The sequence below is a fragment of the Pristiophorus japonicus genome, chromosome 2, assembly GCF_044704955.1.
Source record: "Pristiophorus japonicus isolate sPriJap1 chromosome 2, sPriJap1.hap1, whole genome shotgun sequence".
Lineage (NCBI taxonomy): Eukaryota > Metazoa > Chordata > Chondrichthyes > Pristiophoridae > Pristiophorus > Pristiophorus japonicus.
Window position 1 is genome coordinate 347,380,261 of NC_091978.1, and position 22,621 is coordinate 347,402,881.

At 45.1% G+C, this 22,621-nt stretch overlaps 1 protein-coding gene across 1 annotated transcript in view; it reads left to right on the forward strand.

Annotated features, from left to right (window-relative positions):
- Positions 1-2,144: 2,144 nt before the first annotated feature.
- The window catches only part of LOC139234861 (janus kinase and microtubule-interacting protein 1-like), a 278,764-nt gene continuing 258,287 nt past the window's right edge, over positions 2,145-22,621 (forward strand). The window contains exon 1 of the mRNA XM_070865638.1: positions 2,145-2,210. The gene's annotated coding sequence lies outside the window, so the exon portion shown is untranslated. The remainder of the gene's footprint in view (positions 2,211-22,621) is intronic.

Sequence of the window (22,621 nt, forward strand, 5' to 3'; positions counted from 1 at the left end):
CGATGGGCTGAGTGGCCTCCTTCTGTGCTGTACTATTCTACGATAAGGTGGCATCATTTTACTAGAACCAGAGAGCTATGGGGGCAAGACAGGCATCCCGATGTAGATTGCTGGATTCGGGTGGTGCAATTTTGGGCAGTCTGACAATAAGGAAAGTCCTGGAAGTGGGGGAGGGGGTGGAAATCAGGGCAGCTGAGGCCCAGGTTATGTTTGTGGGGCCCGGAGGAGTATTCCTATTTGCATATTGAAAGGGTCTTCCACTTGAAGCAGATGGGTGCCCAGCTGAGCCCCTTTAAGGATGTCAGTGGCGGGAATACTAGTGTAAACGGGACGCTGGGAGCTGCACAGCTATTTTCATGCAGTTACTGCCCCGTTTATACTGGGAAGCCCAAGTTAAAGTCTACCCCAGCGCTTTAGAGAAACTTTACATTTATTTATTGAATGGGTAACACAAAAAAGCTTGTTCCACTCTGCCTTTTTAAATATGTGTAAGATCCATTGCCAATACGTTATCGATGAAAGAAGATTGAGGTCATTTTCAACTTTGGCATGGACGGAAAGCTGGCAGTAGCAGAAACCCGCTCAATTTTCCTTTTCATTGTATTGCGGGTGTATAATGGGCGGCTTTTTGGATACTGTCAGTTCTCTTCCCCCACTGAAGTTGAAAATGACCCCCGCCCCATGATCGCTTTGTAAATCTGGCACTCACGCACTAAACCACACACACATAATTTTATCAGCCCCTAAAGAAAGCCATTATGCTGTGTGCCCTGACCCATGGCAGCGGCCTTCACTTGTTAATCCCAGGCTCAGACCAATCATTGGGTAGTTTGCAAAGTAGTGGAGAAAATACTAGCTTTAACTAATTGCGTTTCTTTGATTATATAGAAGCAAATTATAGCATCTGCCATCTTTCAAAAGTAGTCAGCCATAAAGCTCTTAAAATTAAGAATTTGTGTTTGTGATAGCCCAGAAGAGCAAAAGGACCACAAACTTACAAACTAAAGTTATCAATCTGAATCCCATACTCAACTGCCTATAAATGTTATTGCCCTCATTGGACAACACTATCTGCCTGTGAGCGGTCCTGGTAATTGGAGAGCTGCTTGTGACAGAGTGCACTCTGGGAGTCAGAGGAGGTAAGATACTGGCACAATGGACCCTTCTCCCTGAGAAGAGCAGCCCTGCTTGATGTGGCCCAGGCTTTCCTAACTGACAAGGTAACTATGGAGGACCTTAACTAGGGGAAATACAAATAGGAACATGAGTAGGCCATTCAGCCCCTCGAGCCTGTTCCATCATTCAATGAGATCATGGTTGATCTGCGACCTAACTCCACTTGCCTTTGGCCCATATCCCTTAATGCCTTTGGTTAACAAAAAGCTATTAATCTCAGATTTAAAATTAACAATTGATCTAGCATCACTTGCTGTTTGTGGAAGAGAGTTCCAAACTTCTACCACCATTTGTGTGTAGAAGTGTTTCATACTTTCACTCCTGAAAGGTCTGGCTCTAATTTTGAGACTATGCCCCCTAGTCCTAGTCCTAGAAATAGTTTCTCTCTATCTACCTTATCTGTTCCCCTTAATATCTTGAAAACTTTGATCAGATGAGCCCTTAATTTTCTAACTTCTAGGGAATACAACCCTAATTTGTGTAATCTCTCCTCGTAATTTAACCCTAGAAGTCCGGGTATCATTTTGGTAAACCTGTGCTGCACTAACTCCAAGGCCAATATATCCTTCCTCCAGGTATGGTCTAACCAGGGTTTTGTATATCTGCAGCATAGTAAGTACAAAATTACAGTTGCACATTTTTTCTGGTAGTAATGATGCTACTACTCGATAGTTTTTGATTAATATTCAAAATGTCGAGTCTGTACTGCAAAGAAGTTTGGGTTCGAAGTGGAATGGATATGTTTCATGAATGATACTTTCCCATTCTGTGCGATCTTATGTTGTGCTTATAAGTTACTTTATTATTTTATTGATTTGAATATGTCCTCTTGTTAAGTACAGGCACCACTTAAAAGCTGTGTCACCATTTTTTGAACATTAGTATTAAGGCTCAACCAACTGACCAGTGATCCTGTATTTTCAACTTGCTTTTAGAAATGGAGTTCTAGAAGAGGTTATTGGAAAAGAGGGAAAAAAAAGTAACCCTTACCACTGTATCAGCCAAGAAAAGTCCATGGAAGAAGTTTGCTTTTGGTAAGTGAGTCCAGTACTGCTGATTTAACTGACAAGGTGACTTATTATCTATTTACTGAATTGTGGCTCAGTGGGTAGCACACTTGCCTCTGAGTCAGAAAGTTGTGGGTTCAAGCCCCACTCAAAGGACTTGAGCACATAAATCTAGGCTGACACGCCCAGTGCAGTGCTGATGGACTGCTTCACTGTCGGAGGTGCCGTCTTTCGGATGAGACGTTAAACCGAGGCCCCGTCTGCCCTCTCCGGTGGACATAAAAGATCCCTAGGCAATATTTGGAAGAGCAGCAGGGAAATTATCCCCAGTGTCCCTCAATTAACATAACAAAAACAGATAATCTGGCCATTATCACATTGCTGTTTTCCGGGAGTTTGCTGTGCGAAAGTTGACTGCTGCGTTTCCCACGTTACAACAGTGACTACACTCCAAAAGTACTCATTGGCTGTAAAGTGCTATGAGATGTCCGGTAGTCTTGAAAGGTGCTTTATAAATCTACGTCTTTCTTTTTTACTTTTTTTCTTTCTGACCAGAATGCTCAGTACTAAGTCTTTGATGCAGCCAAATAAATTCTGACCAAGAAATACTATGTAAACTGCACGGAATCTTTCTGTGCCATACATATTAGTATGGCATTGCAAGTGACCGTATTCTCTCCTTTGTTGGCTGACATGGCTCCCCTGTGTGTGTGCCTTACTGTTAGACAGGAAAGGTCAGTGTCTGGTTCAGACAATCGCCATTCCTCTTCTAACCCATGGTACTGTTTGAGATTATGCCATTAGATTGAATACTGTTCTATATTCAGCTCTCCGAACCGAACAGAGTTTCAATCTACTGCGATAACTCATTTGCCTTGTTTCTCTGTTGGTGTGGTAATGCGAAGATGTTCTTTCCTGAATGACATTATCTCTTAAATGAAAGTGCTGTTCTTGCTTTTTTTTTTTATAGAAGATATACCGATTTTGCTCTTTTCCGCTCCTCTGGTATCCACATCCTATGTTTGTTAGGAGTCTAATTTTTATTCTCTCGCTTTCTTGCGAGAAGCCACCTGGCTTCATGTGGCAGTGCCGTGGAGATTGCGAATTCGGCAGAGTGGACGGAGCTGAAACGACTGCACTAATGGTGCTATGGCTTCCGTTGGGCCTGTGAGTGCTGTGTCTTGTACGGCTCCATTTTTGCTTGTGCTGTTGGATTCCCTCTCGAATGCCAATCTCATTCAACTGGCCGTGTGCCCCTGAAATGTAGCTGCGTGTGGAGATAATAAATGAAGATGCAATTAGAGTTCTTAATATTGGTGTGGCTTCCTTGATCTTCAAATGTTGTGTAGTCTCCAGTACAGAGCAACATCCTTGTCGGTTTTTCCTTGCTCCTCTGACCTGTTGTGATGGTACTATTGGGACTTAAATTTCAAGAGTATATAGTCTTGCCATTGTGCAATTCTGGGACCTGTCTCTTGTGATTGGAATGAAGGGAGAATGTGTTCTCGAATGAGTCAACATGTACAGCTGAGCGGGGAGGAGCACTAAACAGCATCAAAATTTAACGGGGCAGTGAGTATGTCAACTGAGAGAAGTTTGTAAACAGGTACCTGTCGAGGTTTATTCTCCCTGACTAGGGCAAGGTTCATTATATTCTGCGATATCTATAGCATTTAATGATATCAAGACCAGAAAGAAACTCAACAAGTTTCTAAGGCATGTGAGGAATGTTTCAATTTGAAGGATGTACTTTCATAATTCTAAACACATTTACAAATTTGTTAAAACAAATACACACAAATATCGGATGGATATTAAATTATTAACGTAGTGCCACCTGGTGAACTACACCTAGTGGATTACTGTGGTAATGCAGCCATTGCTGTAAATCAATAAAGGCATCAGGTGACAGGTCACCTGACAAGTTCCAGAGTTTAAGCCATTTTGTAAAGTGTGTGTTTATGATGTTGTAAGGAAGAAACCACACATAAGTGCTATCTTAGCCTATAAATTTGATTTGAAATTTTGTTTATACCCTTCTCTGTTTCTCTCCTCCCAGATACAGTTTCCAAATTGCATCCTCTACTCATCTGTTGTAACTAGTGGGAATTACTGTAATGCAAATTTAATAGATGCTGAACCAGAAGTGGTGCTGGCATATTAAATCACGTCCGAAAGCTAATACATCAAAATAATTAAAGCATTAACAAAGCTAGGCCATGTATTATCTTAATCTACATAATGTGCCATTTAATTGGATACTTCGAATATCCACCTAATATTTCAGCCTCAGGCTTATCAGTCTTTGGTGTTATATTCAACTGAAGATTTCCTTTTGAGGGTAGCATGTCATTTTTTTTCTCTCCAAAAAATATGCCACAGATGGTAAACACTAAAAGACTATTATGTTACAAAGGCTAATGATATTTAAACGAGTTATAAATTGTTGAACTATTCTAAATATGAAATGTGTCACTATATTATAACACCGGATTGATTAAATAATCAATTTATGACTGCTAACTTAGCCCCGGCATCAGCTCAAGCCTATCTATAGTTATGAAAAAACACACTGTGAATGATATTCAGAACAGTGCATATTTGCATAAAATATTACTGAATTATAAGGTCTGATTTTACAAATATTCACTCCCAATGTAGAACCTTGCCCACTGGGAGGGAGTATCAGGAATTCGAGGGTGCCTTCTCCACAATTTTCCATCATTAAAATGAATGGCTGAAGAATGATGAGGAGTGCACCTAAGATTTCTAGATGCACGACTGGCTGGTGAGGTTGTGTGTCAGGAATGCATATTTGTAAAATCAGCCATATAGTGTTAGCATAGAATCTCAATAGATGAGTGTAAGACATAAAACTAAAAGACCAGAAGGAGGTTTTGATATAGTAAATAAGAAGAAACTATTTACACTGTCAGGAGGATCAGTAACCAGAGGACACAGATATAAAGGCAATTAACTAATGAGCCATGAAAGAGATGGTGAGAATTTATTTTACGCAGTGAGTTATGATGGCCTGGAATGCGCTGCCTGGAAGGGTGGTGGAAGCAGATTCAATAGTAACTTTCAAAAGGGAATTGGATATATACTTGAAAAGGAAAATTTTGCTATGGGAATTGGATAGCTCTTTCAAAGAGCCAACAGTGACCAAATGGCCTCCATTTGTGCTCTATCATTCAACTATCAGACTGTCTTTTCTGTTTGCAATTATAATAGCATATTTTAAATAAAAATGATTACTTGCTGTACCTGCATACTCACTTTTTGTGTTTCATGCACAAGGACCCCTAGGTCCCTCAGTACTCCAGCACTTTGTAATTTTTCTCCATTTAAATTATAATTTGCTTTTCTATTTTTTCTGCCAAAGTGTATAACCTCACATTTTCTCACATTATACTCCATCTGCCAAATTTTTGCCCACTCACTTAGCCTGTATATATCCCTTTGCAGATTTCTTGTGTCCTCCTCACAATTTGCTTTTCCACCGATCTTTGTATCATCTTTGTATCACCGATCTTTGTTGATACAAAGATTGGTGGAAAAGCAAATTGTGAGGAGGACACAAGAAAATCTTCCCTTTAAGCTGGCCGTGCAGCGCTCCAGGGGTCCCGTGCATCCAGGTTGTTGGACTTTCAATGCAAAAAGCGCATTTTTGAATGAGTGGCCTCGTCCCTTAAATGGACCTGATGGCTTACTTCCTAGGGTCTTAAAAGAAGTGGCTGCAGAGATAGTGGATGCATTGGTTGTGATCTACCAAAATTCCCTGTATTCTGGGGTGGTCCCAGTGGATTGGAAAACCGCAAATGTAAGGCCTCTATTCAGAAAAGGAGGCAGACAAAAAGCAGGAAACAATAGACCAGTTAGCCTAACATCTGTCATTTGGAAAATGCTGGAGTCCATTATTAAGGAAGCAGTGGTGGGACATTTGGAAAAGCATAATTCAGTTAAGCAGTCAGCATGGTTTTATGAAAGGGAAATCATGTTTGACAAATTTGCTGGAGTTCTTTGAGGATGTAACTAGCAGGGTGGATAAGGGGAACCGGTGGATGTGGTGTATTTGGATTTCCAGAAGGCATTCGATAAGGTGCCACATAAAAGGTTACTGCACAAGATAAAAGTTCACGGGGTTGGGGGTAATATATTAGCATGGATAGAGGATTAGCTAACTAACAGAAAACAGAGAGTCGGAATAAATAGGTCAATTTCCGGTTGGCAAACAGTGACTAGTGACTAGAGGGGTGCCGCAGGGATCGGTGCTGGGGTCTCAATTATTTCCAATCTATATTAAAGCCTTGGATGAAGGGACAGAGGGTAATGTTGACAAGTTTGCTGATGATACAAAGATGGGTGGGAAAGCAAATTGTGAGGAGGACACAAGAAATCTGCAAAGGGATATAGACAGGCTAAGTGAGTGGGCAAAGATTTCGCAGTTGGATTATAATGTGAGAAAATGTGAGGTTATACACTTTGGCAGAAAAAATAGAAAAGCAAATTATAATTTAAATGGAGAAAAATTGCAAAGTGCTGCAGTACAGAGGGACCTGGGAGTCCTTGTGCATGAAACACAAAAAGTGAGTATGCAGATACAACTAGTAATCAGGAAGGCAAATGGAATGTTGACCTTTATTGCAAGGGGGATAGAGTATAAAAGCAGAGAAGTCCTGCTACAACTGTACAGGGTATTGGTGAGGCCACACCTAGAGTAGTACTGTGTACAGTTTTGATCTCCGTATTTAAGGAAAGATATACTTGCATTGGAGGCTGCTCAGAGAAGGTTCATTAGGTTGATTCCGGAGATGAGGGGGTTGACTTATGAAGGTAGGTTGGGCCTATACTCATTGGAGTTCAGAAGAATGAGGTGATCTTATCAAAAAATATAAGATAATGAGGGGGCTAGATAAGGTGGCTGCAGAGAGGATATTTCCACTCATAGGGGAAACTAAAACTAGGTGACATAGTCTCAGAATAAGGGGCCGCCCATTTAAAACCGAGATAAAGAAACATTTCTTCTCTGAGGGTTGTAAATCTATGGAATTCTCTGCCTCAGAGAGCTGTTGAGGCTGGGTCATTGAATATTTTTAAGGAGGAGATGGACAGATTTTTCAGGGATAAGGGAATAAAGGGTTGTGGGGAGCAGGCAGGGAAGTGGAGCTGAGTCCATGATCAGATCAGCTATGATCTTATTAAATGGCAGAACTGGCTCGAGGGGCCAGGTGGCCTCCTCCTGTTCCTATTTCTTCTGTTATGTTCTTCTGTAAAAGAAATTAAAGGGCACATTGGTCACAACTGCAGTGAATTTAATATAGTAAATTAATTTGCCGCTCTTACACTATACCAGAAGGGATCAGAGCTGAGGTTTTAAAGCTGACCGTTCAGTTCTCTGGGTGAACCCTTGAATTGAATTGCTTCCAAAGTAAAATAGCAATGCTTGAAATGCACAGAAGCTCCATCAGCATCTGTGAAGGGAAAACATCGGTTGGGGCCAATGTTAACTGTCGGTGGCGGTGGAAAACTGGCAGCAGTGGATCGGGTGCCCATTATACATCGTATCCGAACTTCCTATCCATTGAATTCAGGTTTCTGTCACCACCGTCAGTGAAAATTACCACCATTGACTTGGACAGAGAGGAAATCAGGTGTATAGCGGCAGCCAATCTGCAACCGCCTGTTTCCCACCCCCGGCAGAAGTAAAAATGACTCCCATTCTGTCTTGACTTTGCTTCTGATGTAGGCAGAATAATTCATACTGAGAAAGTATATCAATTATATTATACAATGGTGCTAAGTTAAATAAAGGGTCCAAAATATATGGACTATATGGAACATGATGATTCACAAGGATTTTGCTCTTTCGTTTTGTGATTTTAACTCCTAAGATTGTTGTGAAAACTGGGCGACTTAAAGATTTCCTTTAGTTTGAGCTTGAGTTAGTAACTAACCATTTTCATCATCTGCACAAGAATGCAGAATGTCAGAACAGCTGATTTGATCATGATCTCATTGCTCTTTGTGGGAGCTTGCTGTGTGCAATTTGGCTGCCGCATTTCCTACATTACAACAGTGACTACACTTCTGAGTACTTCATTGGCTGTAAAGCATTTTGGGATGTACTGAGTCGTGAAAGGCGCTGTATCATAAAATCATAGAATAGAATCATCCAGCACAGGATGCCCTTCGGCCCATCGTGTCTGTGCCGGCTCTTTGAACGAGCTATTCAATGAGTCTTATTCCACTGCTCTTTGTCTGTAGCCCTGCAAATTTATCATAGAAATGCAAGACTTTTTTTTTTAATCCCTTTACCCTTCCCAAAAATATACTGTATATATTAGGAAAAACATGTGGAGGATGACAATATGGTGGGATGGGTTTGAACCTTATTTTCTTTGTAAGCACTTGCCCATCCTGATTGATATGGTTTTTCTTTCATAAATTTCCTTTTTCAAGATACTTTATTTTAAGTATTCCAGTAGCTGTCTGGCACGTTATGAGAGCCATAGCCTCTGTTCCAATGATACACCATGACGTGTGAATACCGCATGCAGAGATCAGCACGACCAGGATACAGTAACATTTTATTAACGATTACTTAAAAAAAAATAGGCGGCATTATCACAGAGTGCCTCTGGAGACAATGGTTCATATCTCACTCATGAACGTGACTCTGCTGGTTGCTGAGGAGACAGAAAGACGTTGGAATTCTCATCCTTGTTAACAAATCCTTCCATGACCTCGCCCCACCCTATCTCTCTAATCTCCTTCAGCCTCACAACCACCCTGAGATTTCTGCACTCCTCAAATTCTGCCCTCGAGAGCATCCCTGATTATAATCGCTCAACCATTGGTGGCCGTGCCTTCAGCTGCCTAGGCCTTAAGGTCTAGAGTTTCCTCCATAAACCTCTCCACCTCTCCGCCTCTTCACCTCTCTTTCCTCTTTTAAACCTACCTCTGTGACCAACCTTTTGGTCATCTGTTGTAATTTCTTCTTATGTGGCTCGGTGTTAAATTTTTGTTTTTGTTTTATAACACTCCTGCGAAGCGCCTTGGGACATTTTACTAAGTTAAAGGCACTATACAAGTGCAGCGTCTCAAATCTGGAGTTCCGGAATGTTCTAAAATCTGGACCCTGGACCGATTGGTGGCAGGGTCGTCCGGAATCCGTAAAATGTTCCGGAATCTGGACCCACCGACCTTGGGGCCCCGCCACTGCCTGACCTCTTGCCTCGCTTCCACTCGACTCGTCGCCGCTGCCCTAACCTTGGGCCCTTGCCGCCGGCCGGCCCGAACACTACGTCAGTGAGGCCCGCCCAAACAGCTCTTCCATGGCAGAGCCTGCCCGAACATCAACTTCACTGGGCACGGCCCGCCCGACCATCTCCTCGGTAGGGCCCCGAACACATCCTCGGCGGGGCCCGGACCCCCTCTCCAGGGTGGGGCGCGGAACCCCCCTCCAGGGCGGGGCGCGGAACCCCCCTCCAGGGTGGGGCCCGGAACCCCTCTCCTGGGCGGGGCCCGGAACCCCTCTGCTGGGCATGGCTCGGACCCTCTCCTTGGCGGGGTCCAGACCCTCTCTCCTTGGCGTCCCCCTCCTCCCCTTTCTGATGTTCCGAAATCCGGAAATACCCGAACCTGGGCTCGGGTGTTTCCGGATTTGTGATATCAGAAAGACGATCGAAAGTCCGGAAAAGCCCGTAACCCGGAATGGCCTCGGTCCCGATAGTTCTGGATTCTCGACGCAGCACCTGTATAAATACAGGTTGTTGTTTTGAATTTGTATTGAGTTACATGGGGCAAGCCACAGATTCCTCATAATCATAGATTCCACTGCATGCTCCGGTAACCCCAGTTTGATTAAAACAACAGAATTATACAATCGTACAAAATTGTGGGGGAAATGGTACAGCGTGTCCTCCAGTTTGTACATGACACTGCATCCAAATAAGTTGAAGCGAGAGCTTGGCTCCAATAGGCTGGCTAGACAGGTGACATCCTGAGCCTCTGGGTTTATGGATTTTCCAACGCAGCTTGAGTTGATGGATGTTGTTGGTGTCCTACAAGGGCACTAACAGAAGTTAACAAGCTAGTCATTCTACTAGCATGTACATTAAGGCTGCTTGTTGCTTTAATTGAAGCAATTTAGGGAAAAGAAAATGATCTGCCCCTTGCTTCGATCTTTTACCTTGCCATTACTCCAGCACTAGTCCTTTCGCACTCCAGATAACGGACTGATGGTTGATCACAGGAGACACCCCACACCTTACTTAATTTATTGTTGGTTTAATGTAAGCTGCTGTTTGGAAATACATTGATGAAATTATATAATGTGAAAAAATGTTGAATATTTTGCTGACTTCCTAAATTCTCACCCTATTCCGCTGCTAATGTGGATAAATGTGAGGTTATCCACTTTGGTGGTAAAAACAGAGAGACAGACTATTATCTGAATGGTGACAGATTAGGAAAAGGGGAGGTGCAACGAGACCTGGGTGTCATGGTACATCAGTCATTGAAGCTTGGCATGCAGGTACAGCAGGCGGTTAAGAAAGCAAATGGCATGTTGGCCTTCATAGCAAGGGGATTTGAGTACAGGAGCAGGGAGGTGTTGCTACAGTTGTACAGGGACTTGGTGAGGCCACACCTGGAGTATTATGTACAGTTTTGGTCTCCTAACTTGAGGAAGGACATTCTTGCTATTGAGGGAGTGCAGCGAAGGTTCACCAGACTGATTCCTGGGATGGCGGGGCTGACCTATCAAAAGACTGGATCAACTGGGCTTGTATTCACTGGAGTTCAGAAGAATGAGAGGGGACCTCATAGAAACGTTTAAAATTCTGATGGGTTCAGGCAGGTTAGATACAGGAAGAATGTTCCCAATGTTGGGGAAGTCCAGAACCAGGGGTCACAGTCTAAGGATAAGGGGTAAGCCATTTAGGACCGAGATGAGGAGAAACTTCTTCACCCAGAGAGTGGTGAACCTGTGGAATTCTCTACCACAGAAAGTTGTTGAGGCCAATTCACTAAATATATTCAAAAAGGAGTTGGATGAAGTCCTTACTACTAGGGGGATCAAGGGGTATGGCGAGAAAGCAGGAATGGGGTACTGAAGTTGCATATTCAGCCATGAACTCATTGAATGGCGGTGCAGACTAGAAGGGACGAATGGCCTACTCCTACACCTATTTTCTTTGTTTCTATGTTTCTAACAAGGTATCAAGAGATGTGCAAAATAATGAGTGTACCACTGCTGCCTGTATGAAATCATAGAAATAACAGTTTAGTGGTTACACTGTGATTCAATACAACTGAATCTCAAAATCTCCTTTGAAACTAAACCAGCATTATCAAATCCCTTTTCCCAACCTCCAACCGATTCATGCATTTTAAAAGATGGAAATTTCCCAGGTTTCAAAGCTCTTCAGTCTTGATGCAATAAATAATTTATTGAGGTTGTTAACACTGAAAAAAAATATTGATCAGACTTTCCTGCTGAACAGAGCTTTTGAAAATGATACAAATGGTAATAAAGCACAAGAGCGCACAATTAATATTTTGGTCCACCTTGGAACAAAGGAAGTGCTCTGAGATTGTGCCAGCTCCATGCCAAATGAAATAGCTGCAGATACGGTTCATTTGGACTAGTAATCTCAGAATAGTAAAGAGAATGTCCTTGCTCTGTATTCTTAATGCCCAATATCCTAAAGACGAGGAGTCTGAAATTGGAAGCAAGCCAGTTATAGAAACATAGAAAATAGGTGCAGGAGCAGGCCATTCAGCCCTTCTAGCCTGCACCGCCATTCAATGAGTTCATGGCTGAACAGTTCTGACAGGATTCTGTCCAATTTGCATTCCAATATGATTTTCTTGTGGAGGGTGGGGGGGTGGGATGGTGGGGAAGAGAGGGATTCTCCCATCCACAGGCCTCTGGCTATCCAGGCTACCTCAGGAATTCTTCCTGTCTTCCCTTGGCTGGCCGAGGGAACTCGCACCAACTGAGAGGCCCAAGAAAGTCCCTCGAGCTTGTGAAGCTATCGGTGTTCTGGAGGGATTCAGTTACCTGCACATTGTGCCCTGATAACTTTTTGAGGAGCTGTAAATTTCATAAACATCATCTTTCATTGGTCCCTCCCTGCACCTCCTTTTCTCTGTGGGCGTGGCTGATGCATCCTCACAGGTGCAGGTCACTTGCCCAAGTATGCAAATTACTCTAAGCCTGTAATTTCGGACATGGTCTGTGACTCCTAACTTGGGCAGAGTTAGGCTCACTGTGCCATTCTTCAGCCGGCAGAGTGGCCCTGTGTGCATTCCGATTCCACGCTTTCGAACTATGGGCATATTGCACTGATTTTCAGTCCGTGTTCGTGCCTTTCTCATTGGTTTTCACTGGATATACAATACCTAACAGGCAGCATGGATTTAATTATCGCTAACTTCGTTCTAATAAGAGTGCAATAAGCAAGGGCTGACTGTAAAACCTGCATAAAGTTTCTTCTGCTTTAGCTTTGGCAGAACTTGCATTTACATTGTGCCTTTCACATCTTCATGACATCCCAAATGGTGAAAGCTATTTTCATGCGTAGTCACTGTAGACAAAGATCAGGTACAATTAATGCACAACAGAGTCCCACCAACAGTGAATGAAAGCACTGATGAACCCATCTGCGTTTGGTGATCGTGGTTGAAGGAGAAATATTGGCCAAGGTACCAGGAGAACTGCCAACTCTTTGAATAGTGCATTGGAACTGTTTACATCCACCTGAGGAGACAGACAGGACCTTGGTTTAATGCCTCTTCTGATGCACAGTGGCAGGAAGTGGAGTTCTCATTGTGATCACATGGATGAACTTCAACAATTGTACATCCAGGTCTGGCGTAAAAATAAAACGGGGAAGGTGGCTCATAGATGGCTCAACCATGGCTAACAAGGGAAATTAGGGATAGTGTTAAATCCAAGGAAGAGGCACATAAATTGGCCAGAAAAGCAGCAAACCTGAGGACTGGAAGAAATGTAGAATTCAGCAGAGGAGGACAAAGGGTTTAATTAAGAGGGGGAAAATAGAGAATGAGAGTAAGCTTTCAGGAAACATAAAAACTGACTGCAAAAGCTTCTATAGATATGTGAAGAGAAAAAGATTTGTGAAGACAAATGTAGATCCATTGCAGTCAAAATCAGGTGAATTTATAATGAGGAACAAAGAAGTGGCAGACCAATTGAACAAATACTTTGGTTCTGTCTTCACTAAGGAAGACACAAATAACCTTCTGGAAATACTAAGGGATCCAGGGTCTAGCGAGAAGGAGAAACTGAAGGATATCCTTATTAGTCAGGAAATTGTGTTCGGGAAATTGATAGGATTGAAGGCCGATAAATCCCCGGGGCCTGATAGTCTGCATCCCAGAGTACTTAAGGAAGTGGCCCTAGAAATAGTGCATGCATTGATGGTCATTTTCCAACATGTTATAGACTCTGGATCAGTTCCTATGGATTGGAGGATAGCTAATATAACCCCACTTTTAAAAAAAAAAAGGAGGGAGTGAGAAAGCAGGGAATTATAGACCAGTTCGTCTGACATCAGTAGTGGGGAAAATGTTGGAATCAATTATTAAAGATGTAATAGCAGCACATTTGGAAAGCAGTGACAGGATCAGTCCAAGTCAACATGGATTTATGAAAGGGAAATCATGCTTGACAAATCTGGAATTTTTTGAGGATGCAACTAGTAAAGTGGACAAGGGAGAACTGTGGATGTGGTGTATTTTGACTTTCAAAGGGCTTTTGACAAGGTCCCACATGAGATTAGTGTGCAAAATTAAAGCACATGGTATTGGGGGTAATGTATTGACGTGGATAGAGAACTGGTTGGCAGACGGGAAGCAAAGAGTAGGAATAAATGGGTCCTTTTCAGAATGGCAGGCAGTGACTAGTGGGGTACCACAAGGTTCAGTGCTGGGACCCCAGCTATTTACAATACACATTAATGATTTCGACGAAGGAATTGAATGTAATATCTCCAAGTTTGCAGCTAACACTAAGCTGGATGGCAGTGAGGAGGATGCTAAGAGGCTGCAGGGTGACTTGGACAGTGGGCAAATGCATGGCAGATGCAGTATAATGTGGATAAATGTGAGGTTATCCACTTTGGTGGCAAAAACAGGAAGGCAGAATATTATCTGAATGGTGACAGATTAGGAAAAGGGGAGGTGCAATGAGACCTGGGTGTCATGGTACATCACTCATTGAAAGTTGGCATGCAGGTACAACAGGCGGTGAATAAGGCAAATGATATGTTGGCCTTCATAGCGAGAGGAATTGCGTATAGGAGCAGGGAGGTCTTACTGCAGTTGTACAGGGTGAGGCCACACCTTGAATATTGTGTACAGTTTTGGTCTCCTAATCTGAGAAAGGACATTCTTGCTATTGAGGGAGTGCAGTGAAGGTTCATCCGACTGATTCCCGGGATGGCAGGACTGACATATGAAGAAAGACTGGATCGACTAGGCTTATATTCACTGTAATTTAGAAGAATGAGAGGGAATCTCATAGAAGCATATAAAATTCTGGCAGGATTGGACAGGTTAGATGCAGGAAGAATGTTGCCATTGTTGGGGAAGTCCAGAACCAGGGGACACAGTCTAAGGATAAGGGGTAAGCCATTTAGGACCGAGATGAGGAGAAACTTCTTCACTGAGAGAATTGTGAATCTGTGGAATTCTCTACCACAGAAAGTTGTTGAGGCCAGTTCGTTAGATATATTCAAAAGGGAGTTAGATGTGGCCCTTATGACTAAAGGGATCAAAGGGTATGGAGAGAAAGCAGGAATGGGGTATTGAAGTTGCGTGATCAGCCATGATCATATTGAATTGTGGTGCAGGCTCACAGGGCCGAATGGCCTACTCCTGCATCTATTTTCTATGTTTCTATGATTGGCATAGCATGGAGATGGCAATGCACTCTACTTAGACATGGGGGAGATTCTAAAATCCTGTGCTCCCAACAGGGAAGTCATGCTCACATGGAACGTGACAACATTATGGGCCCAATTCTGTGACCAGCATTCCCTGCAAGCGTTGCTCCCTGCTGAAAGCACATGGTCACAGAATTACTCCCATCATCGCTGGTAAGGTGGATAGGTGCTTAGAGATTTGGGTTCATTGTTAGATAACTTCTGCTATTTTTCTTTCATGCAACTATTTTGGGGTCAAAATATTTAAAGTCACCATTGTTGTTTCTCTCAAATTCCTGTGCACAAACTAAGGGGGCAAAGTTGCCCCTTGCCCCAATTGGGGGCAGTAATCTTCAGGGGCCGGGACTTTTAATGCCTGGCCTGGAAATCCTGCCCCCGATGTGGAAGTTGGCCTTCCGTGCCTCAAAAGAAGTGGAGCGTTGTCTCCGGCGCTCCGCTTCCTTTTTGGGGTAGTGCCGGGGCGTTAGTGCTGAATCCAGTGCTACGCGAATGCTCCACGCCGATGCACTATAACTCCCCTTCAATGAAAGGGGATGGCCTCTGCGCACTTTGAATGGCCCTGTGGTGGGAGTGCTGGGCTGCATGATGGCGGCCTGATCCGTGGCCCTGGCCGCCTTGGTTGGGCTGACCCAAGAGTCGGCCGGCCGGGGTGCTGCAGGCCTCTCTTTTAAACAGCACCCAGCCAATTTCGCAATCCATGAAGCTGCCGTTGACATCCTCCCGCACCAACCTCGCAGCCCGTGAAGCACTTTCCCCCCCCACGGGTCGTTAAGGGGTCGCCGGGCACGCTGATGACATCATCGTCGGTTGCGCAGCAGCCCAGGGCGCTAACTGTGGGGCACGGTGCTGTGGGGACGGCCTGGCGCTGTGAGGACAGTGCCTCCTAAACCTCCGGGGCAATTTCCTAGGAGGCGGTAGCGCGCCCCCCCCCCCCCCCACCTCCTTTCCCTGGGCTAAAATGGCCTTGCCGGAGGTGCTAATGGGGCTATAAAAAGGGGAAATTTTGCCCCCCCTTATTCTTTCCTACAAAGCTGAGATAGTCACAAGATTTAAGGGTGATATAGATGAACACTTGAAGAAGAATGTGAGAGGGTACAGAGAAAGAACAGTAAAATGGATTGAGTAGATAGCTGGAACAGATATGATAAGCCGAATAGCCTCCATCAATACCGAAATTCCGATGATCTATGGAGCAACTGTGGTGAAACTCTCGTTGTTTGAAGAGTCATTCTCATGTTTGAAGAATTTAAGAACAAAAGATGTCCAAATCAATTCTTATAGCAAAGCAGTGTGTAAGCAGTTTTTCAAAATACAATTAAAACATTCCACTTCTCCATTTACCTAAGGGTAATAATCGAAGAACGTGAATGTTTGATCCCTATCTGTTACATGAAGTCTGCAAGCTCTAGGGAAATTAACAGAGATCCATTATCTAAATCCATTTCATGAGGATTTCCCTGTCTGTTGAAAGCAGCGGCGAGAAACTTGATGAAATTATTTCATGTCTTGTGAAGTGGAACAACTTCAGGCCATTTGCTGAAGTGGCTCAGCGGTGTCATTGCATAATTACCATTAGCTGGGACAAATTCCAATGGCCATAATATATCAATAGCTGCTCTATGCCATGGGTCTTGTGGCATAGAACAGTGAGGTAAGTAACTGGAGTCTTGCCGGTGTCTATAGGTAACATGGGGCTGGAGCTTAACTCAGGGTTGGGGATAGCTTGCTTTGAGATTGGGAAATCCGGAAGAACGAATTCACTCGCAGAGCCTGATTAGTATTTTTGAATCTCCATTTCCCAGCCACAGCGGAGAGGAGGGAGAGAGGGATCGGAAAAGGTGGGGGTGGGGGTGAGATCGAAGGCCAGAAGGAAAATTTGGGTCTGGGGGTCGGGGGAAAAATCAGGGTCGGGTGAGATCAGAGGCCAGAGGCATGAGTGGAGGCCGGAGTCGGGGGGCCACATGGAGCGGATCTGAAGGGATGGGGCGTGCGGGGTTAGCAAAATGATCAGAAGAGTCAGGGGAGATCAGAAGGTTCGGTGCGGGGGAAGATCGGCGGAGTTGGGGAAGGGTGGGGTGGACGGTCAGAAGAGTCGGGGTGATCGGGAGGGGCGGGGAGGGGTGGTGGGGGGGGGAAGATCAGAAGAGTTGGGGTGATCGGGAGGGCCGGGGAGGGGTGGGGGGGGGGGGGGGAAGATCAGAAGAGTCGGGGTAATCGTGAGGGCTGGGAGATTGCCCGATCACGAGGGTTGGTGAAGCAGGTAAACTGGATCAAGCAAGTAAGTGGAAAGGCACTTAGCTCCCGATCCAGCAGTCCTCGCCTCCCTTTAGCTGCCAGGTTTCCCGTGGCTCGGAAAACTCGGCTGGCCAGCGTTAAATTTAAAATGGTGGTTAAATATGAGGCATGCAGCCTTATTATAATATTTAAATTGCCAACTCGCTGTAATGTATGCACTTGTGCGCATGCTCACAGGTTTGTGGAGCTGTTGCATGGGCGGTCAATGGGGTCGTTCAACCCGACTGCCTGTGTCTTTTCCGCGGTTACGTTCGAGCCAGGGTGTCCCTGGAGATGGAGCACATGGTGTCCACCGTTAGGCTCATGGCCTTCCATGAGAGGTGGGCACCAGACAGACTGGAGTGCATCATCACCCCCGGCAAACAAATTTTTATTTGATTTGTTTACTGTCAAAAGTTTAATTTGTTTAATTTGTCAGTTTTAGAGCCCCTTTAATAAGGGGGCACTTGAATTATAGTTTTACCAAAATAGTTGTGGAGCTGTTGCACTGTGAGTGGCTTAGCCAGTCATGTGATGTTCACAAGACTCAATAAAACCCCAGTTAATTGAGTTCAGGTTTTCCACAATGAGGCATGCAGTGTGAACCTGGTGGTTGAACTGATGGGGCTCAGTTTGATTGATAAACCTTTGATAATAAACCAGCTAGCTCTTTACAGCAAATGTGTAGCTGTGAATTCTTAAGCAAAGAACCCATGAAGCAAATACATTCCACCCGCCTCAGGGGAGCAGGTTGGTTGCCTGCCCCCCAACCCGCCTCCGTTAAAACCGGAAATGGGCAATTTGGAGGTGGATTGGGGTCAGATTTTTAACATTTTATTATCCCACCTGACCCAAACCCGCCTGTGTTGGGAGGTAAAATTCCGCCCATGTTGTTTACAGTCACGTTTGTTGAGAATCAATTCTTGGGCCACGATCCTAGGTCACTAAGACTTTGCCCCTCCCTGTGATATTCCAGTGATCCATGTAACAGATCAGTGACCTTTTTATAGAGTTACAGACAAGATCAAATGATAAGAATCATAAAATCATACAGCACACAAAGAGACCATTCAGCCCATCGCTGGCTCTTTGAAAGAGCTATCCAATTAGTCCCACTCCCCTGCTCTTCCCCAATGGCCCTGCAATTTTTTCTTTTTCAAGTATATATCCAATTCCTTTTTGAAAGTTACAATTAAACCTGCTCCCACCACCCTTTCAGGCAGCGCATTCCAAATAATCACAATTCACTGTGTAATAAAAAATTTTCTTATCTCCACTCTGGTACTTTTTCCATTTACCTTAAATCTGTTTTACCTACCTACCTTGCCAGTGCAAATAGTGTATCCTATTTACTCTTATCAAACCCCTTCATTATTTTGCACACCTCTGTTAAATCTCCCCTTAACCTTCTCTGCTCTAAGGAGATGACCCCCAGCTCTCCCGTCTCTCCACATAACTAAAGTCCCACATCCCTGGCACCATTCTAGTAAATCAAGAGATGAACCCTCTTCAAGGCCCTGACATCCTTCTTAAAGTGTGGTGCTCAGAATTGGACACAATCCTCCCCCTGAGGCCGAACCAGTGATTTATAAAGGTTTAGAATAACTTCCTTGCTTTTGTACTTTATGCCTCTATTTATAAAGCCGAGCATCTTGTATGCTTTTTTAATGGCCTTATCAACTTGTCCTGTCACCTTCAAAAGATTTGTGGATGTGAACCTCCAATACGCCCTTTAAAATCGAGCCAAACGCAACATGTCAAATGTAATCAGCATGAACTGTAAGTTTATCGTGACTGTAGCAGCAAGGAAGCAGTTCTAAACCCACTTGTCTGTGATTTTCTGGCCACTTTAGCATCCATCAATGTAACTTTGCAAGGACTGATAAAGAAACAACAGAAACAGAAGAGTGTTTCATTGAAATAGTATCAAAAACCACAACCAGTCATAGTAACTGTCTCTACATCATCCTGTTGCACATCACTTTTGAATAAACTGGTAATCTGAATAAAGAGGTCAGCATCTTTCTGTGATTCTACTTGGTATTTGATACGTCCTTACTACACAGTATAAATGCACACGAGGCCCATGCTTGAGAGAAGGTCAGTCTGTGACCTGTCCTTTATTCCTTAGCACTCAAGTGATGAAGGTGGATGGAGCTTCCCCTTTTATACCTGAAGGTCCAGGTTAGGAGTGTCTCCCACCTAGTGGTCAGTGTTCTCACGGTGTACAACTTAGGTCAGTTTATACATGGGTTACAATGCTGGTTGAATATATGACATCACCTCCCCCGCCAAAGTCTTATTGGGATCACAGGTTGAGTCTCTCTGGTGGTTTACGCTCCCTTGTAGAGCGCCTGAGTTGGGGCTCCGGTTGTTGGGCGCTGGCCTGAGTGTCTGCTGTTTGCAGTGCCTCAGGCCTGTCCGGACTGCCCACAGTGACTGGGTTCTCCTCCCTTTGGTTCCGGTGTTCGGTCACCTGTGGTGGAGTGAACTCTATATAGTGTTCTTCCTCTGCTTCTTCTATGGGGTTGCTGAACCTCCTTTTTGTTTGATCCACATGTTTGCGGCTGATTTGTCCATTGGTAAGTTTAACTACCAGAATCCTATTTCCCTCTTTGGCAACCACAGTGCCTGCGAGCCATTTGGGCCCTGCAGCGTAGTTGAGGACAAAAACAGGATCATTTACATCAATACATCGCGCCCTCGCATTCCTGTCATGGTAGTGATATTGTGACTGGCGCCTGCTCTCGACAATTTCTTTCATGGTGGGGTGTATAAGGGATAATTGGGTTTTAAGCGTCCTTTTCATTAGTAGCTCTGCGGGTGGAACCCCTGTGAGCGAGTGTGGTCGGGATCTATAGGGCAACAGGAGGAGTGATAAGCGGGTTTGTAGGGAACCCCCTTGGAATCTGAGCATCCCCTGTTTGATTATCTGCACTGCTCGTTCTGCCTGGCCGTTTGAGGCCGGCTTGAACGGTGCCGTTCTAACATGGTTAATTCCATTGCCTGCCATGAAGTCCTGGAATTCAGTGCTTGTGAAGCACGGGCCATTGTCGCTGACCAAGATGTCCGGTAGACCGTGGGCGGCGAACATTGCCCGTAGACTTTCTACCGTGGCAGAGGATGTGCTTGAATTTAAAATGTCACACTCGATCCATTTGGAGTAGGCGTCTACTACAACCAAAAACATTTACCCCATGAAAGGACCTGCGTAGTCCACATGGATGCGTGACCAAGGCTTGGCGGGCCATGGCCAGGGGCTAAGGGGGGCTTCCCTGGGCGCATGGCCCAGCTGGGCACACGTGTTGCACCTGCGAACACAAAGTTCCAGATCTGCGTCTATCCCTGGCCACCAAACGTGTGACTTGGCAATTGCCTTCATCGTGACAATGCCCGGGTGCCCATTGTGGAGTTCTCTGATGAACACCTATCTGCCCATCTGGGGCATGACTACGCGGTTTCCCCACAGTAGGCAATCGGCCTGAATCGAGAGTTCATCCTTGCACCTGTGACATGGTTTAAATTTCTCAGGGCATGCCCTGTACGTGGCTGCCCAGTCCCCATTCAGGACACATTTCTTGACTAGAGACAATAGCGGGTCTCTATTTGTCCAGACTTTAACCTGACGGGCTGTCACAGGTGAGCCTTCGCTTCCGAAAGCTTCAACAGCCATGCCCATCTCAGCACCATGCTCGGTAGCCCCCTCAGTGGTGGCTAGTGGGAGCCTGCTGAGTGCATCGGCGCAGTTTTCGGTGCCCGGTGTGTGCCGAATTGTGTAGTCATAGGCAGCTAACGTGAGTGCCCACCTCTGTATGCGGGCCGATGCGTTTGCATTTATGGCCTTGTCGGCCAAAAGGGATGTTAGGGGTTTGTGATCTGTCTCCAGCTCAAATTTCCTGCCAAACAGGTACTGGTGCATTTTCTTTACCGCATATACACATGCGAGCGCCTCCTTTTCTACCATCCCGTAGCCCCTTTCTGCCTGGGACAGACTCCTGGAGGCATAAGCTACCGGCTGTAACTGACCCTTGGCATTGACATGCTGCAACACACACCCGACCACATAGGACGACGCATCGCACGTTAACACAAGTTTCTTACATGGGTCACATAGCGTTAACAGATTGTTGGAACATAACAAATTGCGTGCTCCATTAAAAGCCCTTTCCTGGCTGTCCCCCCAGACCCATTCGTGACCTTTGCGTAGGAGCACGTGTAGCGGCTCGAGCAGCGTGCTCAATTTGGGAAGAAAGTTACCAAAATAGTTCAGGAGCCCCAGGAACGAACGCAGTTCCGTCGTGTTACGGGGTCTGGGCGCTCTCTGGATCGCTTCCGTCTTGGATGCAGTAGGGCTGATCCCGTCTGCTGCTACCCTCATCCCCAGGAATTCTACCTCTGGAGCTAGGAAGACGCACTTCGCCTTTTTCAGTCGCAGACCTACCCGGTCCAGTCTGCGTAGCACCTCTTCCAGGTTGTGGAGGTGTTCTTCAGTATCATAACCAGTAATGAGGATGTCGTCCTGAAAAACCACCGTCCCTGGAATCGACTTGAAGAGGCTTTCCATATTTCGTTGGAAGATCGGGGCGGCCGAGCGAATCCCGAACGGACATCTGTTGTACTCAACAACCCCTTGTGTGTCGTGATGGTGGTCAGCTTCTTCGACTCACTCGCCAGCTCCTGGGTCATGTAAGCTGAGGTCAGGTCCAATTTTGAAAAAAGTTTGCCACCAGATAGCGTCGCAAAGAGGTCCTCCGCTCTCGGTAGTGGGTACTGGTCTTGGAGTGACACCCGATTGATCGTGGCCTTGTAATCGCCACATATCCTGACCGACCCATCCGCCTTGAGCACCGGCACAATCGGGCTCGCCCAGTCACTGAATTCGACTGGCGAGATGATGCCTTCCCTCAACAGGCGGTCCAATTCGCCTTCTATCTTTTCCCGCATCACGTACGGCACCGCTCTGGCCTTGTGGTGTACTGGTCTGGCGTCCGGGTTTATGTAAATCACTACCTTGGCCTCCATGAAAGTGCCAATGCCGGGTTGAAATAATGAGTCAAATTTGTCCAGGACCTGTGAGCATGATACTCGCTCCACAGAGGAAATTGCATTGACATCGCCCCATTTCCAGTTCATGACAGCAAGCCAACTCCTCCCCAGTAGTGCGGGACCGTCCCCTGGGACAATCCA